Raw genomic sequence first — 17,539 nt, 5'->3', positions numbered from 1 at the left:
TTCCTGCATCCCGTGTAATTAAACCTTAACTACTTTAGGGATGACATATCGCATATTCTCCTGATGTGTGTACCTCGTGAAAGGTTTCCTCCCAGTGCCATCACGCCAAGGCATTTGAACGATCCTGAAATGCTCACTCAACTAGGTTCCATTATTATTAGGTAATCGACCGGTTAAGGTAGGGTTTGGATGGACACAGCTACTAATTAAATATTTTGTGACTACTACCCCTCCGGTCAGCAGTCAAACGCTATACCCCCTGGACTACCGCGACCCGCATACATATATATATATATATATATATATATATATATATATATATATATATATATATTATTAGGTAATCTACCGGTTGAGGTAGGTTTTTGGATGGACATAATTACTAATTTAACAATTTGTGACCCCTAGTAAAACACAACATCCTACTCTACATCAGGTCCCTTTTCTGCCGTGAGTGCTTTCTTCCTCCCTTCATCCCATCCAACATCCCTATCCTGTTCCTTCCCTTTCCACGTTTGCCTAACATTCTCCCCTAAATTACAGTCTTCAACATCCCGCTGCCGGTCAATACCCCCTTCAGCCACTTTTCCTGCCTCCATAGGATTGCTCCCAGCAAACCCCTCTCTTCGCCCACCATACCAAGTACTTCCTCATTTGTTTTCTTCTCTGTCCATTTAACCTTCTCCATTCTTCTCCACAACCACATTTCAAAAACCTCCAATCTACGTCTATCCTCCTGCTTCAATGACCACGTTTCCGCGCCGTACATAGCTACGCTCCATATCAAATTTTTTACGAGTCTTTTCTTAACATCCTTAATCAACGTCCCTGTCATCAACTCCCACCTCCTTGTGAAAGCCTCTTTGCCTAGCCCAATACTTCCCCTTACGCCCCTACTCCTTGACCGTGTTGGTCCAAAACACTTCCGAGATAAGTAAACTGTTCTACCGACTCTAGTTTTTGCCCTCCGATTTTAATGTTTAGCTTAGCATTTGTCTTTCTAGAAAATCGTTTGTTTTATTAATATTGATTTTCATCCCATACATGTCGCACCGAATTTCCAATGCACTAAGCAATGCTTGCAACCCCTTTGGCTGACTGACAAACTAAAGCTTGGTCATCAGTAAACCTAACTGATTTTACGAATTCCCCGCCCACTTTCATTCCTACCTCCACTTCTTCCCATACCTCTTTAATCATTTCTCTGCATACAGGTTGAACAGCAACGGTGATAATGGGCAACCCTGCCTTACACCTCTTCCTAACACTGCCCATCCGGACTCCCCGTTTCCCAACCGCACCTGAGCAGTCTGAGATATGTACAGGTTGCGGATTAGCCTCCTTTCCCTCCAATCCATTCCTATTTTCTGCAATGTACTCATTAGTTTTCCCGAATTCACTCTATCAAACGCTGTTTCGAAATCTACGAAACAGGCAAATGCCTCCTGGTTGTCTTCTATATTCCTCTCGATTAATAACCTCATTACTGCAATGGCATCACGCGTACCTCTCCCCTTCCTAAATCCAAACTGATCATCCTCTAAGTAATCATTTGTCCTACTCTCTATCCTTTTGGTTATGATCCTGAGAACAACTTTAGCTGCGCGGGATATCAAACTTATCGTCCTATAGTCCTCAGATGATGTAACCTTTACCTTTTTCGGAATAGGAACTAAAACTGATCTCACAAAATCTTCCGGCGAGATTCCTTCCTCATAGATACTACGAATCAGCCCATATAGCCTCTTCCTCCCACTTTTCCTAAGTATTTTTCAAGTCTCTCGACCAGATTCTTTCCTCATAAATACTACGAATCAGCCAATATAGCGTCTTCCTCCCACATTTTCCCAAACATTGCAATAGTTCCGCGGGAATGTTATCCACCCACACGGCCTTATTTAGTTTCATCTCCCTTAATGCTCTTTCTATCTCATCGTCTAGCATGCCTGGACCTAAGCTGTCTTCCTCTACGTCATATTATTTTTCAATGTCTAACTTTGTTGGTCTAAGCTCTTTACTATACAGAACTTCTATATATTCCTTCCATCTCTCTTGGATCTTCCCGTGTCAGCTATTACCTTACCCGCCTTTTCTCTAACTGTTATCATAGATCTCACTTTTTTACTTCCCGATAAAAATTTAACTTTTCTGTACAGCGAACCGATTTCATCCTTCCTCTGCAGGCTTTCCATATGCTCGAGCTGCGTCTTCCACCATGCTTCTTTTGCTTTATTTGTTGCCCGCCTCAATGTATTGTTTAATTCTTTGTACTTCATTTTGCCTAATTTTGTATTTACATTCTTCCATTGTCGCCGCTCATCCATCTTTGTAATCATCTCATCCGTGATCCATGGTTACCTAGTCCTTTTAGTGTTAACGGTTCCAACAGTGTCTTTTGCGGCTTTCGATAACCGTTTCTTGATACTTTCCCATTTTTCTTCGATAGTACTTAGCTCTTTACCATCCTCCATGATTTCCTCTACCGCCTGTTTGTATTCCTTCCTTTTCAAACCATTTAATGCTTCTACATTCCATTTTCTAACCCGCCGCCCCTGACATATCTTTTTGAAACGGACGCTACATTTCATAACAACTAAATTGTGGTCAGGGTCCGCATCCGCCCCCGGGAACCTGTGTGAATTGATCACACTGTTCCTAAACTTGTGTCTAACCAGGATATAATCTAGCTGATACCTTATAGAGTCACCTGGCATTTTCCATGTATACCTGCGTCTTTTGTGGTGTCTAAACCAAGTGTTGGTGATGACTAGCCCCTCTCTCCTGCAGAACTGAACTACTTTCTCCCCGCGGTCATTCCTCGTGCCTAAACCGTAGTCCCCGACCTCGTCACCATCTCTTCCTTCGCCTATCGTCGCATTCCAATCCCCAATCACTATCAAATGTTTCTCTGCAGGAACACACGCGATTATGTCCTCTAACTGATCGTATATCCTATCGACATCTTCTTCTTTATGGTTGCTCAATGGCATGTATACCTGAATAATAACTAAGTTCGTCGGTTCTGCTTTTATCTCTTCTTGGTGTATTCTATCCGTTACTGGCTCTATGTTGACTACGCTTCTTCCTACCTCTTCATTTAATACTATGGCAACCCCTCGTTGGCTCTCGTCCCCGCCGCTGTATATTATTCTTTATTTATCACTCCAGTAATCCCCGCTATCTCTCTATCTCGCCTCGCATAGACCTAAAATATCTATATTTCCCCTTTCCATCTCTCGCTTAACATTCTCCAATTTCCCTGTCCTCATCATTGTCCTAATATTCCACGTTCCTATTCTAACTAATTTTGTCTTCTGTCCTGCTGCTGCTAGTTTTCTCTTGAAATGGTTTCGTGGTATGACGACCGCGGAAGCCTTGCCTCCCCCGCTGCCGGGCACGACACACGGCCGATTGGACCGAGCCCCGTAGTTGCCAGGACTCAAAATCTCTGTTTTGTCCATCAATTAAATCTTGGGAATGATAATTGAGGTGGTTTCCCGTTGCCTTCCTCAATGGTGTTTTTAACTTGACGCCATCACTTATTGGTCGCCCCAATGGGGTCAGACGCCATTGCAGCCGCCTCATTGAGGAACAGACGCTGCGTGGACTACCTTTCGTCTGGCTCCTATATTTGAATTAAATGTTTAGGAAAATGTTGGCGGAAAAGGCTATATGGGCTGATTCGTAGTATCTATGAGGGAGGAATCTGGCCTGAAGACATTGTGAGACCAGTTTAAGTTCCTATTCCGAAAAAGGTAAAGGCTACATCATGTGAGGACTACAGGACAATAAGTTTGATATCCAACGCAGCTAAAGTTGTTCTCAGGATCATAAACAAAAGATGAAGAGGGACCTGATGTAGAGTAGGATATTATGTTTTGCTAGGAGTCACAAATTATTTATTTAGTAGCTATGTCTATCCAAAAAGCTAATTAACCGGTAGAATACCTAATAGTAATATATATATATATATATATATATATATATATATATATATATATATATATATATATATATATATATATGTATATATATGTATATAAATTATTTCGAAATGGAACTCTCTTCGGCGACGCACAAATATATAAAAACACATATGAAGATATGCAAAACACATAAACACAAAGAAAGGTCACTCAGATATGTATTTTTGACGTTTCGACGGCTCGACCGTCGTCATCGGCTTCTGATGAAGTCGGCGGTGTAACCATAAACACAGTAATCAACCCAAAGGTCGGTTCAGTAGTTGATGGTGGAGTTCACCCAGTATTAATCCCAAAAGACCCGTGAAATTCACACATCCGGGGAAGGGGCTCAGTTCCTTTCCCTCTGCCGGTTATGGTTTCCCAGGAAGATCTGGTACCCGAAAAAACGCTTTAGCTTGGGTGGAGCTGCAGGTGCCTAGGGTGACCTGACCGTGTATTGAACCCGGGACCCCCCGGTCAGCAGTCCAACGCTCTACCCCCTGGACTACCGCGACCCACATAGTATACAGGCAAGCCGAAGATCCGTGGTTCGAGTTCCGGTCGAGTTTCATTGACCGGGACTTGAACCGTGTTAAGTAGAACCACACTTATGATCTGCTCGATGCCACCACCCCCTCCACGCATGTGTTCCTATCCCTTTTCCTTGTGAGTTCGCCATGTGGTAGGTGTTGTTTGAATTTATGTATAGAGAGTGAGGTAGAATTACAGGAGTACCGGTGATTATTCATTCGAATGGATGAGGGGGTAGTGCATTCGCCTATGTATATTGAATTGCATTGTTTGCATGACAAAAGTTAGATACTGTTTTTTGAGTGGCAATCAACGTGGGAAGAACGTGTGGGGGCAATGAGGGGATGTGAGGAGAGGGAAGTAGATCTAATAAGTTGGTAAGTTGTACATCGGGGGCGGTTCAAGTAGGGGAAAGATTAGGAAATTAGTCCCGGGGGGGTGCCAAAAGGTTTTTGAGATTGGCTGTATGCGATAGATGGGCATTGGGGTAGTAAGGATGAGGTCCTGTCATTGTCGTGTAAAATAGGAAACAGTACTTTAAGAAAGGTTTTGTGTCTGTGTGATCCGGGGTAATAGCTGGTGCAAAGGTTGAGTCCTGCGTCAGATGTGGGCTTGTTTTTATGTGGTGTGTGTGGTCGGGTGGAGCGGTGGATTTTATTTCGTAGTAGCTTTTCTGGGTAACCGCAATTGTGGAGTGCATTGTGTAGATTGTAAAGGTATTTGCTGAGAGTGGCTGTGGTGTTGCAAATCCGGTGTCCGCGGATAGAGAGAGAGAGTTGGGAATCGAGCGTTTGATGTGTTGAGGATGACAGGTTTGGAGTAGGTATTGCTGATGCATAATAGCTTTGATGTGTACTGAAAGCGCGAATTTGTCATTGCAAAGTGAGATATCTTTATCAAGGAAGGTGATGGTGAAGTCTGAAAAGGGAGAAGTGAATTTAACTGTGAAAGGATACTTTAAGGTCGATAAGAATTTGTTGAGGGACTCAGATCCGTGCGTCCCGAGAATAAAAAGGTCGTCTATGAAGCGGACCCAGAAAAGAGGTTGGAGGTGTTGCTGTTGAAGGGAAATCTCTCCTGGTGGCTCATGAAGGCGCCATCCTCGTTCCCATCGCCTTTGGCTTGTTATATAGAACACTCGGACGACACTACAGAACACGAAAATATGCATAGAAAACACGTAAAAGGATACTTGCATTTCAGATCTTTGTGTGCACAAATAGTTATTGTAAATTTATAGCCTTAATGGATTCGTGGTTTGGTTTCCGCCCTCTTCCCGTCGGCAGATCATGCGAGGTGCGTTCGAACGGGAATTTTTAGGTTTGGAGACACCGATAGTAAAAAAAGTTATAACTCGTATGTTGGTATTCATTCCCGTAAGGTATGATAACATTTTCAGCTGCATTCATTGTTTACTTTGTCTGTGGCTAAGGTTAGTGGCTGTTTTTATGAGCTCGGCGATTTTCGTTTGTTAAAAAAATGGAGCAAAGAATTTGTATCAAATATTGCGTAAAAAATAAAATTAAGTGTAACAAAATGTGTGACATGTTAAAAAAGGACTACGGTGAGTCTGCTGTGAGCAAAACAATAGTTGACGAGTGGTGGCACAAGCGTTTCCAAGATGGCCGTGGAGGCGTTAAAGATGACGAACGATGCCCCGGACCCATCAACAGCAAGCGATGAAAACGTGAAAGAAGTGGATATTCATGATCGTCGAATCACAATCAGAGAGAAATCGCTGAGGATGCTGGCAAGTCGATTGGCTCATACCATGAAATAATATCGAATGCTTTGGGTAAGAAACGCGTGACATCAAAATTTGTTCCAAAATTGTTGAATTTTGAACCAAAACAGTGGCAAATGGAAGTTGCTTAATGGGGTCACTAAATGAAGTCAACGACGATGCAGATTTACGGAAACGTGTTAGTTTCAACAGGTGACGAAACGGATTTACGGGTGTGACGTCGAAACTAAGGCTAGGTGCAAAATCTTCGATCCATTTTTTTTAACAAGCGAAAATCGCCGAGCTCATAAAAACAGGTCTAACCTTAGAGGCGGCTGCCACAGGCTAAGTATGAACAACGAGTGTAGCTGAAAATCTTATCATACTGGGTTCTTCCGGAAAATAAGTGTACTGAGCTCAGGAAAAAAAATGTATTACACTTTTACATATCTTAAGCTAATATTCCTCAAAATAGGACCCTTGTGAGTCGATACACTTGTTCCAGCGGCGTTCCCATTCCTGGAACGCTCCCGCGAAGGCATCATCGGGAACCTCTCGAAGACACGTCGTCACGGCCTCTTTGACGGCGTCCAAAGTGCCGTATCGCGTTCCTTTCAAACTCCTCTTTATCTTCGGGAACAGAAAGAAGTCCGGTGGTGCCAAGTCCGGGCTGTAGGGCGGGTGCGGCAGCGTTGCCACGCCGTGCTTGGCCAAGAAGTCCGACACGACAAGCGCGGTGTGAGACGGCGCATTGTCGTGATGCAGCCGCCAGATGTTTTTGATCGCTGGCCGGACGCGGGCGACTCGTGCACTATTGTTTTTGGCACATTACACTGCTCTGCTATCATCCGAACACTAAGACGACGATCAGAGTTCAGTACATCGCGAACTTTTCGCACATTTTCGTCGGTGAGTGTCGTTGATGGGCGTCCAGGCCGTGGTTCGTCGTCGACCTCTTCTCTGCCCTCCACGAACATCTTGTGCCACCGAAAGATCATGTTTCTAGACATGGCTGACTCCCCGTAAGCCTGGTTAATCATACCGACAGTTTCGGTAGACGATTTCCCAAGCTTTACCGCAAATTTGATGGAATAACGCTGCTCCAAAAACTTCGGCATCGCGTTCCGTGACGTGGGTCGAGAGTGGAGGTTCGCGTTAACAGAGCTCCTCACTACACCACAGCTCAGAGCCGACTGCCTTTTTCAGCGTCGCTTGCCAACATACCCCCCTCCAATCGCAGCCCGTCAGAGTGGTGCTGGGCGCGCCTGGACCGGCGGGAAAAAATCAGTACACTTATTTTCCGGACGAACCCTGTAATTTTGGGGTAAGTATGCCAACATAATAAAAAACATATGACCATCGGATTCTCCAAACCCGCGAACTTAAAAAATTCCCGTTTATTATCTGAACACGCCTCGTACTCATGATTTTGCCCAATCCCTCTTACAGGAGCGTAGGCGGCAGTGTGGCTCATGTTTGGGTGTCTTATTTGGGAGTCCCGGCAACCCCGCCTCGTCCTGTCGCCTCTTCCGGTCGTTGTCGGGGGGGGAGGGGTTTCTGCGGGAGGGGAGAAGCAGACGGAGGCAGAGGAATGATGAGGGCGGGGGCGGAAACAGGCTCGTGCGCCAACGAGAAGCGCCCCTGTCCGTCAACTCGCCGGGCCGCCCGCCTCTTCTTCGTTCAGAGTCACTGGCCTCCTGAGCCCCCCCCCCCCTCTCCCCCCCCCCCTCTCCCCCCCCCCCCGCAAACCCTATCATTCCCGCCTGCAGACCTTCGCCGCGCGCACCCGCTCCTGTGCACGTACCCTGCCCCGCAAGGGACTCCGATTCGTCGAGAGCATCCCTCCCGAGCGCAATGGGCGGCGGGAGAGGTCATCAAATCACGTCATTGTGCTTTGCCTTCCGCCCTCCATCCGCTGAGACGCGCCTCAATTCTTCCTCAGGAAGTTTGCGATGGACGGAGCACTTTTTTAAACTCTACGTAACGTTATTTCCCTGGTGATTCACGTGAAACTCTCAGCGGTGTCCCCGGACTCAAACTGGATCGGAAAAGAAATACTTAGTTATTCCACATATATGTTATTAAACACAGCGTTTAATAAAACATGTGTGGAAGGACAAAGTATTTCTTTTCCGATACGAATCGCTTCCACAAAGCGACGCCTCAAATCATTCATTCTATTCAAACAGGATAGCCAGGGGGCGGGGACCATTTGCCCTTCTTACTTTCCAATTCTGCATTACCTATTTTGCTGTGGTGGAGGTCTGTCGTATAAATGGTTTTGGTTAATTTTTATTCCCTTTTTTCGTATAACAAATGACAAGTTTATTTAGTGAATTAACCCTTGTTTTGAATCGGGTCTTCCTCCAGCTGGTTCACCTACAAAATAACGTGGAAACTTGCTGGACAAGGACCCAATTCAAAACAAGGGCTGATTCACCCGATGAATCGGTTACTTGTTATACGGAAAAAGGTGAAAATAGAACCACAATTCTTTATAAAACAGGCCTCCACCATAACAAGACAGGTCAATCAGAATTGAAAAGTAAGAGAGGTAAATTCCACCATCACATGGACGTGCAACTCTTTAGATTAAATAGATTGCCATTTATCTCATCATATCCTGGTGCTGTGCTCGAAGGAGACGAGGGATGGAAGGGGAATACTGAAAACAGACGAAGCAGAGCAAGCAATCCTGTAACGAGCACTGCATTATTTAATGGCATTCTAATGCGGTCAAGTGGGAAGGGTTTGACAGCGAAGCACGCGAGGTTAGTGAAAGTACATGCATTTGACTAAAACTAATTATTCCCTAGACGACGTGGGTGGCCAGTGGAATTTTCGCTATCTATAGTCCTGCAGCTGCTATCCCGCATTGTCCGTGGGAAGGAGTCCTTGAGTCTGCTAGTTCTGGCATCTATTTCCCGAATTACATATTCATGATCCAAGCGGCCAATGTGTATTGGAGTGCGGATTTGTGAAGGGTGGGGAGCAGACCAGTTTCGAAGGGAGGCTGCGGGGAGAGGGGAGGGGTATTTTAAAGTGGGACCGTTTGGGTGAAGTGGTGTTCGGGACACCCGTCCGTGAGCAACCCCTTTAATAATAATGATACGTGAATGGGTGAGTCACCCCTCTCTCCAGGCGCAGACGACGGCTTCCGAGGGCGAGTGGTGGAGGGGAGGGGGGAATGGTGGGAATGGGGGGGGATCGGGACAAGTAGGCCGACGTGTGCTCAGACACAAATATTAATCTTCGCGCCTCTCGTGACGCGCGAGAGGTTTTTGTTTTCGCTCCACGCCCCCTTCACGTTTTCCCGACTGTCGAAAAGCATGGGCGTCGTATGAAGAAGGAAATTAGCTCGGAGGGGAGGGGGCCTTTGTTTCCCGGAAGGGAAAAACTCATCGCCAAAGGTTCCTTTTTACTCTCTCTCTCTCTCTTATTCTTCTAATTGCGACGGAGTAATGAATATTTACTCCCAGACGTGCACTCTAATGCGATGCGAGGGGCGAGTGACGTCGACGCATCACGTGACGGCATTAAGTGACTCGTGAAGCCGATATTAAGGAGTGACTTCCTGGGCTTCAGAGGTCATCTGCGGAGCTGCCACGACTGAAGTGGGAAGCAGGTCACCATCGTCATGGGTAATCTCATCAACATCAACATCTACAGTGCTCCGCAAGCTTCCGTGAGGGCGTTTGGCGGGGGGTGTTAGGTCACAAGCCATGCATTCACAAACCCAATCATGTCAACTCTACACAGATATTAGTTTTGTCGTGCACTTCGCGAATTGTAATCCGAAGAAAGAAAGTTTTTACATGTAACACTATTCAATAATAGGCCTAAATAGCTTACTGCAGCTAAGATATTTAGGCCTCAATAATGTGAACTAACAAAGCCCCTCGACCCTCTCATTACAATCCCAAGTATTCTTTTTACGAACCCTAGCTCTTTATTTGTTATTCCACAAATATCACGAATGTGTGTTTCCCAGAATCCATCCATTTAAGATGAAATGCGGATGGTCCGTAGAACCTTCTCTTGCTCGCTCTTAGCAGTGTTTCGGTTGTTTCCGTGTTTTTCTGTGGATCCCACCCCCTCCATGACGTCACTGGAGACCATCCACCCACGCGCGCCTGTCAGCAGCGACCTGCGTCCTCCACGCCATCTCTCCGCCCACCTCTCCTCTCCCCCTCGGAGCTCCTCTCTCCCGGCCTTCCACGTTTGGGACTACCCCATCGTCCCACCCACCCATCCTTTCTTCCATGATCAAACTCCCTCCCTCCTCTTGCTTGTCTTCAAAGGCCACCGGCTCACATCCATGCACAGCGCGCTCTGCGTCCCCGTTTCGAATCGGTGAAATACTTGGGTGTAACGATCACTCAGGATATTATGTCTTTAGGAAAACACTTTCGAGGAATTTGCGAAATAGCAAGTAAAAATTTTGGATTCATAAAAAGGGGTACTTGGTTCAAGGAGCTCTGTTGTTTCGCATTAGTTAGGCCCCAACTTGAGTATGCGGTAAAAGTATGGGAACCTCACGAGTTCGGCTTAATTTCGAAAGTAGATTTAGTGCAAGGAAGAGCAGCTAGGTTTGTGAAAAGTTGTAATGAACGAGGTAGCAGTGTCATGACACTATTGGAAGAATTAGGGTGAGAGCCACTAGTTGACCGTAAGCTTGAATACAGTTTAAATTTACTGCGTTTATTTGAGACAGGTAACTTATCTGAGGATGTTCAATAGGCATATCACAGGCCTCGACTTGCAATGGCAGATCAAATCAACGACTTAGAACCGGGGAGATTTATTGTAAAAGGGATGGATTTAAAGTTTCGTTTTTTCCGCTTACCATTAGATATCATAACAGACATGATAGCAATCGCGTAGGAGATCAGTAGAATTGACAGTGTATGAAGTACATATTTTGTTGGTATCCTGCACGTTATATTTTTATTTAATAGAACCATATTTTTAACAGTTCAACAGCATGATTTGAATATGCATACAGGGTCTGTACGTATCCTGTTATTGAATATTGTTGCATGTAAGTCCTTTGATCAGTACTTATCAGTTCTGCGTCACCTGTCTTGTTAATGGCGGAGGCCTTTCGTATAAATTGTTGTGGTTCTTTTTTATTTATTTTGTGCATTCCAAATAACTGCCAAGTTGGACCATAATGAACTGTTTCTCCATTCACATCTGTCACCCGAAAGTCATTATCGCCCAAACATTCCTTCTAGCTCAAGAAAATTAACCTTAACAAGATGAAAGAAAACAGTATTTGGTGGAATAATTGTTTTACAATCAGGGAAGAATGATTATGTGTTTAACGGTATATATTTAAATGGAGGTTTTCTTTAAAGTGACATCAGGAGAAGGGGATGATAATGTTCGCCCAGGTTTGCCGTAATTAAATGCTCTCAATTATTGCCCTGGATGTCGGAATCTTCGAAATCGTGGTACATGTGGAACCACACTTCTAAGTTTGCATCGGTGGAGTGCCTTCATTGCGCAATTCGCGAACGCGTGTCTGAATTGTCCCATTGCCTGTTAGCACGGCGTCCGAAACCAGTAGTTAGTACAAATCTACTTTTAATGCGAAATAGTCGTGAAGTATTTAAATTGATGAATCAAATTTAAAAAGGAATACTATTTTAAATCGTAGTCATGAATAAGATAATATCTGGATATTATACATTATTAGATAAGTTTTTTGACTCCTAACAAAAGACAACCAAACATCATACTTTACAGGTCCCTCTTCATCTCAGAGTACTTCCTTCATCCCGTCCAACATCCCTATCCTGTTCCTGCCCTTTCCTCGTTTGCCTAGCATTGTCCCCTCTATTGAAGTCTTCAACATCCCGCTACCGATCAATGCGCCCTTCATCCACTCTTCCTGCCTCCATAGGATTTCTCCCAACAAACCCCTCTCTTCGCTCACCATACTAAGTACTTCCTCATTTGTTTTCTTCTCTGTCCATTTCACCTTCTCCATTCTTCTCCACACCCACATTTCAAAAGCCTCCAGTGTACGTCTATCCTCCTGCTTCAATGACCACGTTTCCGCGCCGTACATAGCTACGCTCCATATCAAAGTTTGGACGAGCCTTTTCTTAAAGGTTCGTCCAAACTTTGGCATCCTTACTCAACGTCCCTGTCATCAATTCTCTCCTCCTTGTGAAAGCTTATTTGCCTAGCGCAATTCTTCTCCTTACTCTCTCTCTACCCCTACTACTCTACCCTTCCCTACTACTTTGACCGTGTTGGTCCAAACCACTTCCGAGATACATAAACTGTTCTACCTGCTCTAGTTTTTGCCCTCCTATTTTAATGTTTAGCTTAGCCTTTGTCTTTCTGAAAAATCTCATAACCTTTTTTTATTAAAATAGATTCTCTTTCCAAGAAAATGCGGGAGATGCCGCAACGGTATCTTTTAACGGAGTTATCCGCTAATGTGAATTTCGATGCAACAATTTCAGAGTAGAAGTGGACGCCTCGATAGCAGGACGTGCCTGTGTTCACCGAGTGCCTAAAATTCGCCGGCGTTCGAGGCTTCGGCCGCCGGGATTTTGAGAGTGGTACGGCCGGACTCCCTCGGAAATCAAGGTTACGATCGTGTTTTGTTTCGATCGGCGGTTGACCGCCTAGGTCATCAAGAAGCGTGCGGTTTGACTCCCGACTTCTTCCGCTGGGAAGACCGTGCTTTCGTTTTCTTTACTGGATCAAGACTGACCTTGACTCCTCGCTTAGCTCGCTTAGCTTAGGCTCCTTTTAATTTGCTACCGCTGGGTGCTTGTAGCGGGGAGGGAGTGCACACGGGTGATTTTTTCTATCTTGGGGTGCTTTCGGTGCGCTCTTCTTTTTTTTCGCGCCGGCGTGCTCAATTGGATTTGTTTCAAAATGGTCGTACGTCGCGTAAATACGCTCGCCTTGCAAGTTTATGAGCAGACGAAGCCCCCTATTCCGTTGGAGGTCCACCTCTTCATGCTAGAGTCGCTGGCCCTCACACCCGAAGAGACTGTGGCGATCCAATTTGGATATAACCGCCATTTGGTATTCCTTAAGTTGGCAACTGAAGCTGCTACGAAGAGGATTCTTGAAATTATCCCACGAAAACTACCGTTTCCATCCCTAAATGATCCGAGGATGACGATTACCATTGAAGAGACCTCCGTTAGGTCCTTTAATGTCAGGGTTCTTTGTCTCCCCGTGGAGACCCCATTGGAAGATATAACAGGCAAGCTTCAACGTTTTTGGAAAAATCCATCGCTCGTGGGAGAATAGGTGGGAGGGCGACAGGATGGAGCGCGTGCCGACAGGTACGAGAGTGGTGCGGATGACGGTCGAAAGAAATATCCCCTCGTACCTCTACATCGGCGGCAACCGGGCCATCATCATCTAAGAGGGTCAGCGCCGCACCTGCGCCCGTTGCAACCAAGAAAACCACGAGCGCAAGACCTGCCATCGGAACCAGGGAGGGAAGAGCTATGCGGAGGCAATGTTTTTGGCCTCCAATCCGAACACCGCCGAGGAGATGGATGAGCCCGAGATGGTTGTGGAAGAGAGGGCGAGGTCCCTGATACTTATCGAGGGTGCGCCCCCAGCTGTTCCCGCCGAACCCCCGCATCCCCCTCCACTTGGAGGGAAATTTCAGAGGGAGCGAAAGTCTTCAACGGAAGAAAGGGATCCGAAAAAGAAGAGGACGGACGACACTGCCCTGCTGATTTCGAACATCGATGAAGCTGCGGTCCCTACCAGCTCGGATATACTCTCACGACCACCGGCCCCTATCTCCGTGACCCCGTCAGAAGAGGACGGATCATCCTGCTTCCTTCCTTTCTCTGGCCACGCCACTGACGCGTTCTCCCCAAAATCTTTGCTTCACGGGCTTCCAACTCCCCGAGAATCACGGGTGACAGCGGGGGAGGATGCATCCGATTGTCCCCCTTCCCCAACGGCGAGCCCCTAAATTCTGTTATCACGGAAACTCAAGAAAGTATCACCGGCCGCGGAAGTTGACACATGCACGAGTAAAACTTTGTCGGCGTCAAAGATCCCAGATATTCCATCGTCTTTCTCTTTGAGGACAGCCAAGGTGTCGACGATCTTCCCAGGGCTCCTCTAGAGGCGGAACAATTCGACCGACCTCCTCTGATTTCTCCCGACGGGGCCCCTTCGGCAGATGAATTCCAGTCCGCCACCCCGGCCCCCTGAGGCCACCTCCTGGGCCGGGACGGTCCCCAGCTGTGCTCGATCGAAGTAGGCCCCCCGCGGAACGCTGCCGAGTAACCCGCTCTTCGTAGAGACCACGGCTGGGTCTTCCTCTTCGGACGAGGTCGGAGGGGAGGTATGCGTTGACAACTCGAGACCTCGATCGTCGACCCGTCGGATGAAGCGTCCCGGGAAGCGGCGAAGCACTCGTCGCCCGGGTTCGAGCCGCGACCGAAGCGACGTAAGCCATGACCAGGACTCTGGTAAGTGATGTCCGGTGCCCATAGCTGTCCTCTCATTCTACCAATGAATATTATTTCGCTTAATATTGCTGGCGTTTATAGCGCTTTAAAAATTGCAGTCCTCCAACGTTTTCTCCGCGATCTTAGGGCTGATGTAATCCTCCTTCAAGAGGTAAAGGAGGACATAGTCTGGGATGCGAACATCTTTCAGGCTATCGACAATTTCGCCGAAGGTCATTCTGGCACCACCACCCTAGTCCGAAATGGCATTCCGTTCTCTCATTTTCGCCGCCACCCCTCGGGCCTAATAACGTCCGTTATCGTGAATGGTATCCATATCACAAACCTTTACGCTCCCTCCGGTGAGCGCGAGAGAGCAGAGCGCGAAACATATTTCAATGAACTTCTCCTCCCCTACCTGTATTCCTTCTCGGGGAAGGCCATCTTGGGCGGAGATTTTAACACTATCTACCGCCGAGAGGATAGTGCCTCGAGCAGGGATAGGGTGACATCCTATCCAAGCTGGGCGCTCTCACTGATGCTCGACTCCATTGGAGCGATTGACGCAGTGCGTTCTTATTGCGCCGGTCCCGCCCCCTTCACGCGATCAGGGCCTAACTCTTGGACGCGGATTGACTACCTCTTCGTCTCGGCATCCCTAAAGAATGATGTCCAGACAGTGGACACCCTCCCGGTGTCCTTCTCTGATCACTGCGCAGTGATCATGAGAGTTACGTGCCGCGTCCACCGCTGCGGCTCCGTGTGGCGCATGGACCTCCGCGTGTTGGAGGACGCGACTCGTCGCGATTCTATCCGCACCCGGGTGTGTGAACTGATCGCGGCACTCGGTCCCGGTGAAAACCTCGCTCTATGGTGGGACGAGGTTTTCAAACCCCGCATCGTCACCCACACTAAAAGGCAAACTTTTGAGTGGCGTAGGGAAAATAATTACACCATTTCCTTCTACCGCCGAGCGCTAGAAGAGCTCCTGCGTAAGGATGTGGCGCCGGAGGGTTTCCACGCCCAAGTGTCATCCCTAAAAAAAATTATCCTGGGCCACGAGCTCCCCAAAAGTGGCTAAAAGAACTGGACACGGATAAAGGGGGCCCCCTAACGCTATCTGAGCTTCAGCGCTGGATGAAATCCAACTCTGGCTCCAATATAGACAGAATCCCTGTCAGAGAATCTGCCGCCGGTGACACCGACCTCCTTAGGGAAGCGGGCCGGCACTTTCAAAACACCTTTAACAGGAATCCTCCATGGAAGGAGGGATACACACCCCCTCTCCCTACGCTTTCCACAGATCAAAAAGACGATTTTTGTCGAGACATAAGTTCAGACGAACTGGACTGCGTCTCCTCCATGTTCCCAAAGGGCAAAGCACCCGGCTTGGACGGCCTACCTTTTGAATTTTATTTAGCGCACTGGGATGTTTTAAAACCTATTTTAACCCACCTTTTTAACTGCATTTTAGCTAGCGGCTCTCTGACTGCAAGTCAGAGGACCGCCGTGATAACGCTTATACCAAAGAAGACGCGGCCAAAGTCGTTCAACGACTTCAGGCCAATCGCCCTTTTAAACGCAGATTATATAATATTGGCGCACGTCCTACGATATAGAATGACGGCTGCTGCCGACATCGTCCTCTCTCCATCCCAGTACGCCGTGTCGAAAATGCGAAACATTTTCGATGCAGCACTTAAAATTCGTGACATTACTTTTCCGCGCCCTTGTATGGCGATCGTTTTTTATCACTTCTAGCTATCGATCTTGAGAAAGCATTTGATCTGGTCCAGATCGAATGGAATCTTACCGTGCTCAAGACGCTGGCCTTCCCCGAGTACTTCATTCGTGCCGTCTCAACGATGTACACCGGAACATACTCTATAATTAGGATAAAGAATGTCACCTCGCCGCCCATCCCCGTCAGTAACTCCGTTCGGCAGGGCTGCCCACTATCAATGCTGCTGTTCGCCTTTGCCTTAGACCCCGTACTCGGACGCCTGCAGAGCAGTGAAATCGGGGTACACCGTCACGGCGCCGTCTGCCTGGGCGTCGCATACGCTGACGACATAACCCTCTTCGTAGACGACCCGTCCCACATGGCTCTAGCCCACGACATATTAACGTCATATGAGCCGGGTGGTATCTTCCTCAACAACCGGAAGTCCAGGTTTTTGCTGCTGAAGGGCAACCGGCCCTCGACCTCCATCGGTTGGTCAGAAGCGCCCTCGCTCAAAATCTTACCGTTCTGGTGGGAGAAGGAGTTGGCTCCCACGACTGAGCGAAACTGGGGAATTATTGACCATCATGTAAAATGGAGTGTTGGAAAGGTTTCACTCCCTTCCCTCCCGATCGTGACCCGCGTCCGCCTCCTCAACCAGATTGTCTTCCCAAGGACATGGTATGTGGCCCATCTGTGGCCCTTACCCGCTAATTACAACGCATACTTTATTAGAGTGTCCAACCAAATGATCTGGAATGGCTACGTTAAGAAAGTGTCCCGAAACCAGCTCTATGGCCCGTTTGAGCAGGGTGGTCTCAATTTAACCGATACAGCTCTAAAGGCGAAGGTGGTCTACGCGAAGCTCAGCCTGCGCATCCTCGGCGGTGACGACGCGTGGCGCAAGGCACTCCTCAAGGACGCGTGGCAGAAACTCGCGCGCGACGTATGCCACCGGAGGGCATTTGATGAAACGAAAAAGGTCGCTTCTCTCCTGCGAGATGGAGAAGCAATTCGGGTCAAGACCCTGTATGTCAGAGCGCTTACCGAGCAGCAACAAAATACATCAAAAAGAACGATTTCTTGGAAAAACTGGGCGACCAGCGGGGCGAAAGATGAGGCACGTAGTGGAATGTTTAACCTA

At 47.3% G+C, this 17,539-nt stretch overlaps 1 protein-coding gene across 1 annotated transcript in view; it reads left to right on the top strand.

Annotated features, from left to right (window-relative positions):
• Positions 1 to 17,539, top strand: part of LOC139698997 (histone-lysine N-methyltransferase SETD1A) — a 617,878-nt gene that overhangs the window by 119,168 nt on the left and 481,171 nt on the right. The gene's annotated exons all lie outside the window — the stretch shown is intronic.

The sequence above is a fragment of the Hetaerina americana genome, unplaced genomic scaffold (genome assembly GCF_022747635.1).
Source record: "Hetaerina americana unplaced genomic scaffold, ioHetAmer1.1.p SCAF_9, whole genome shotgun sequence".
In the NCBI taxonomy this organism is placed as follows: domain Eukaryota; kingdom Metazoa; phylum Arthropoda; class Insecta; order Odonata; family Calopterygidae; genus Hetaerina; species Hetaerina americana.
Note: the sequence above shows the minus strand (reverse complement) of the source record. Positions and strands in the feature narration are given on the sequence as shown.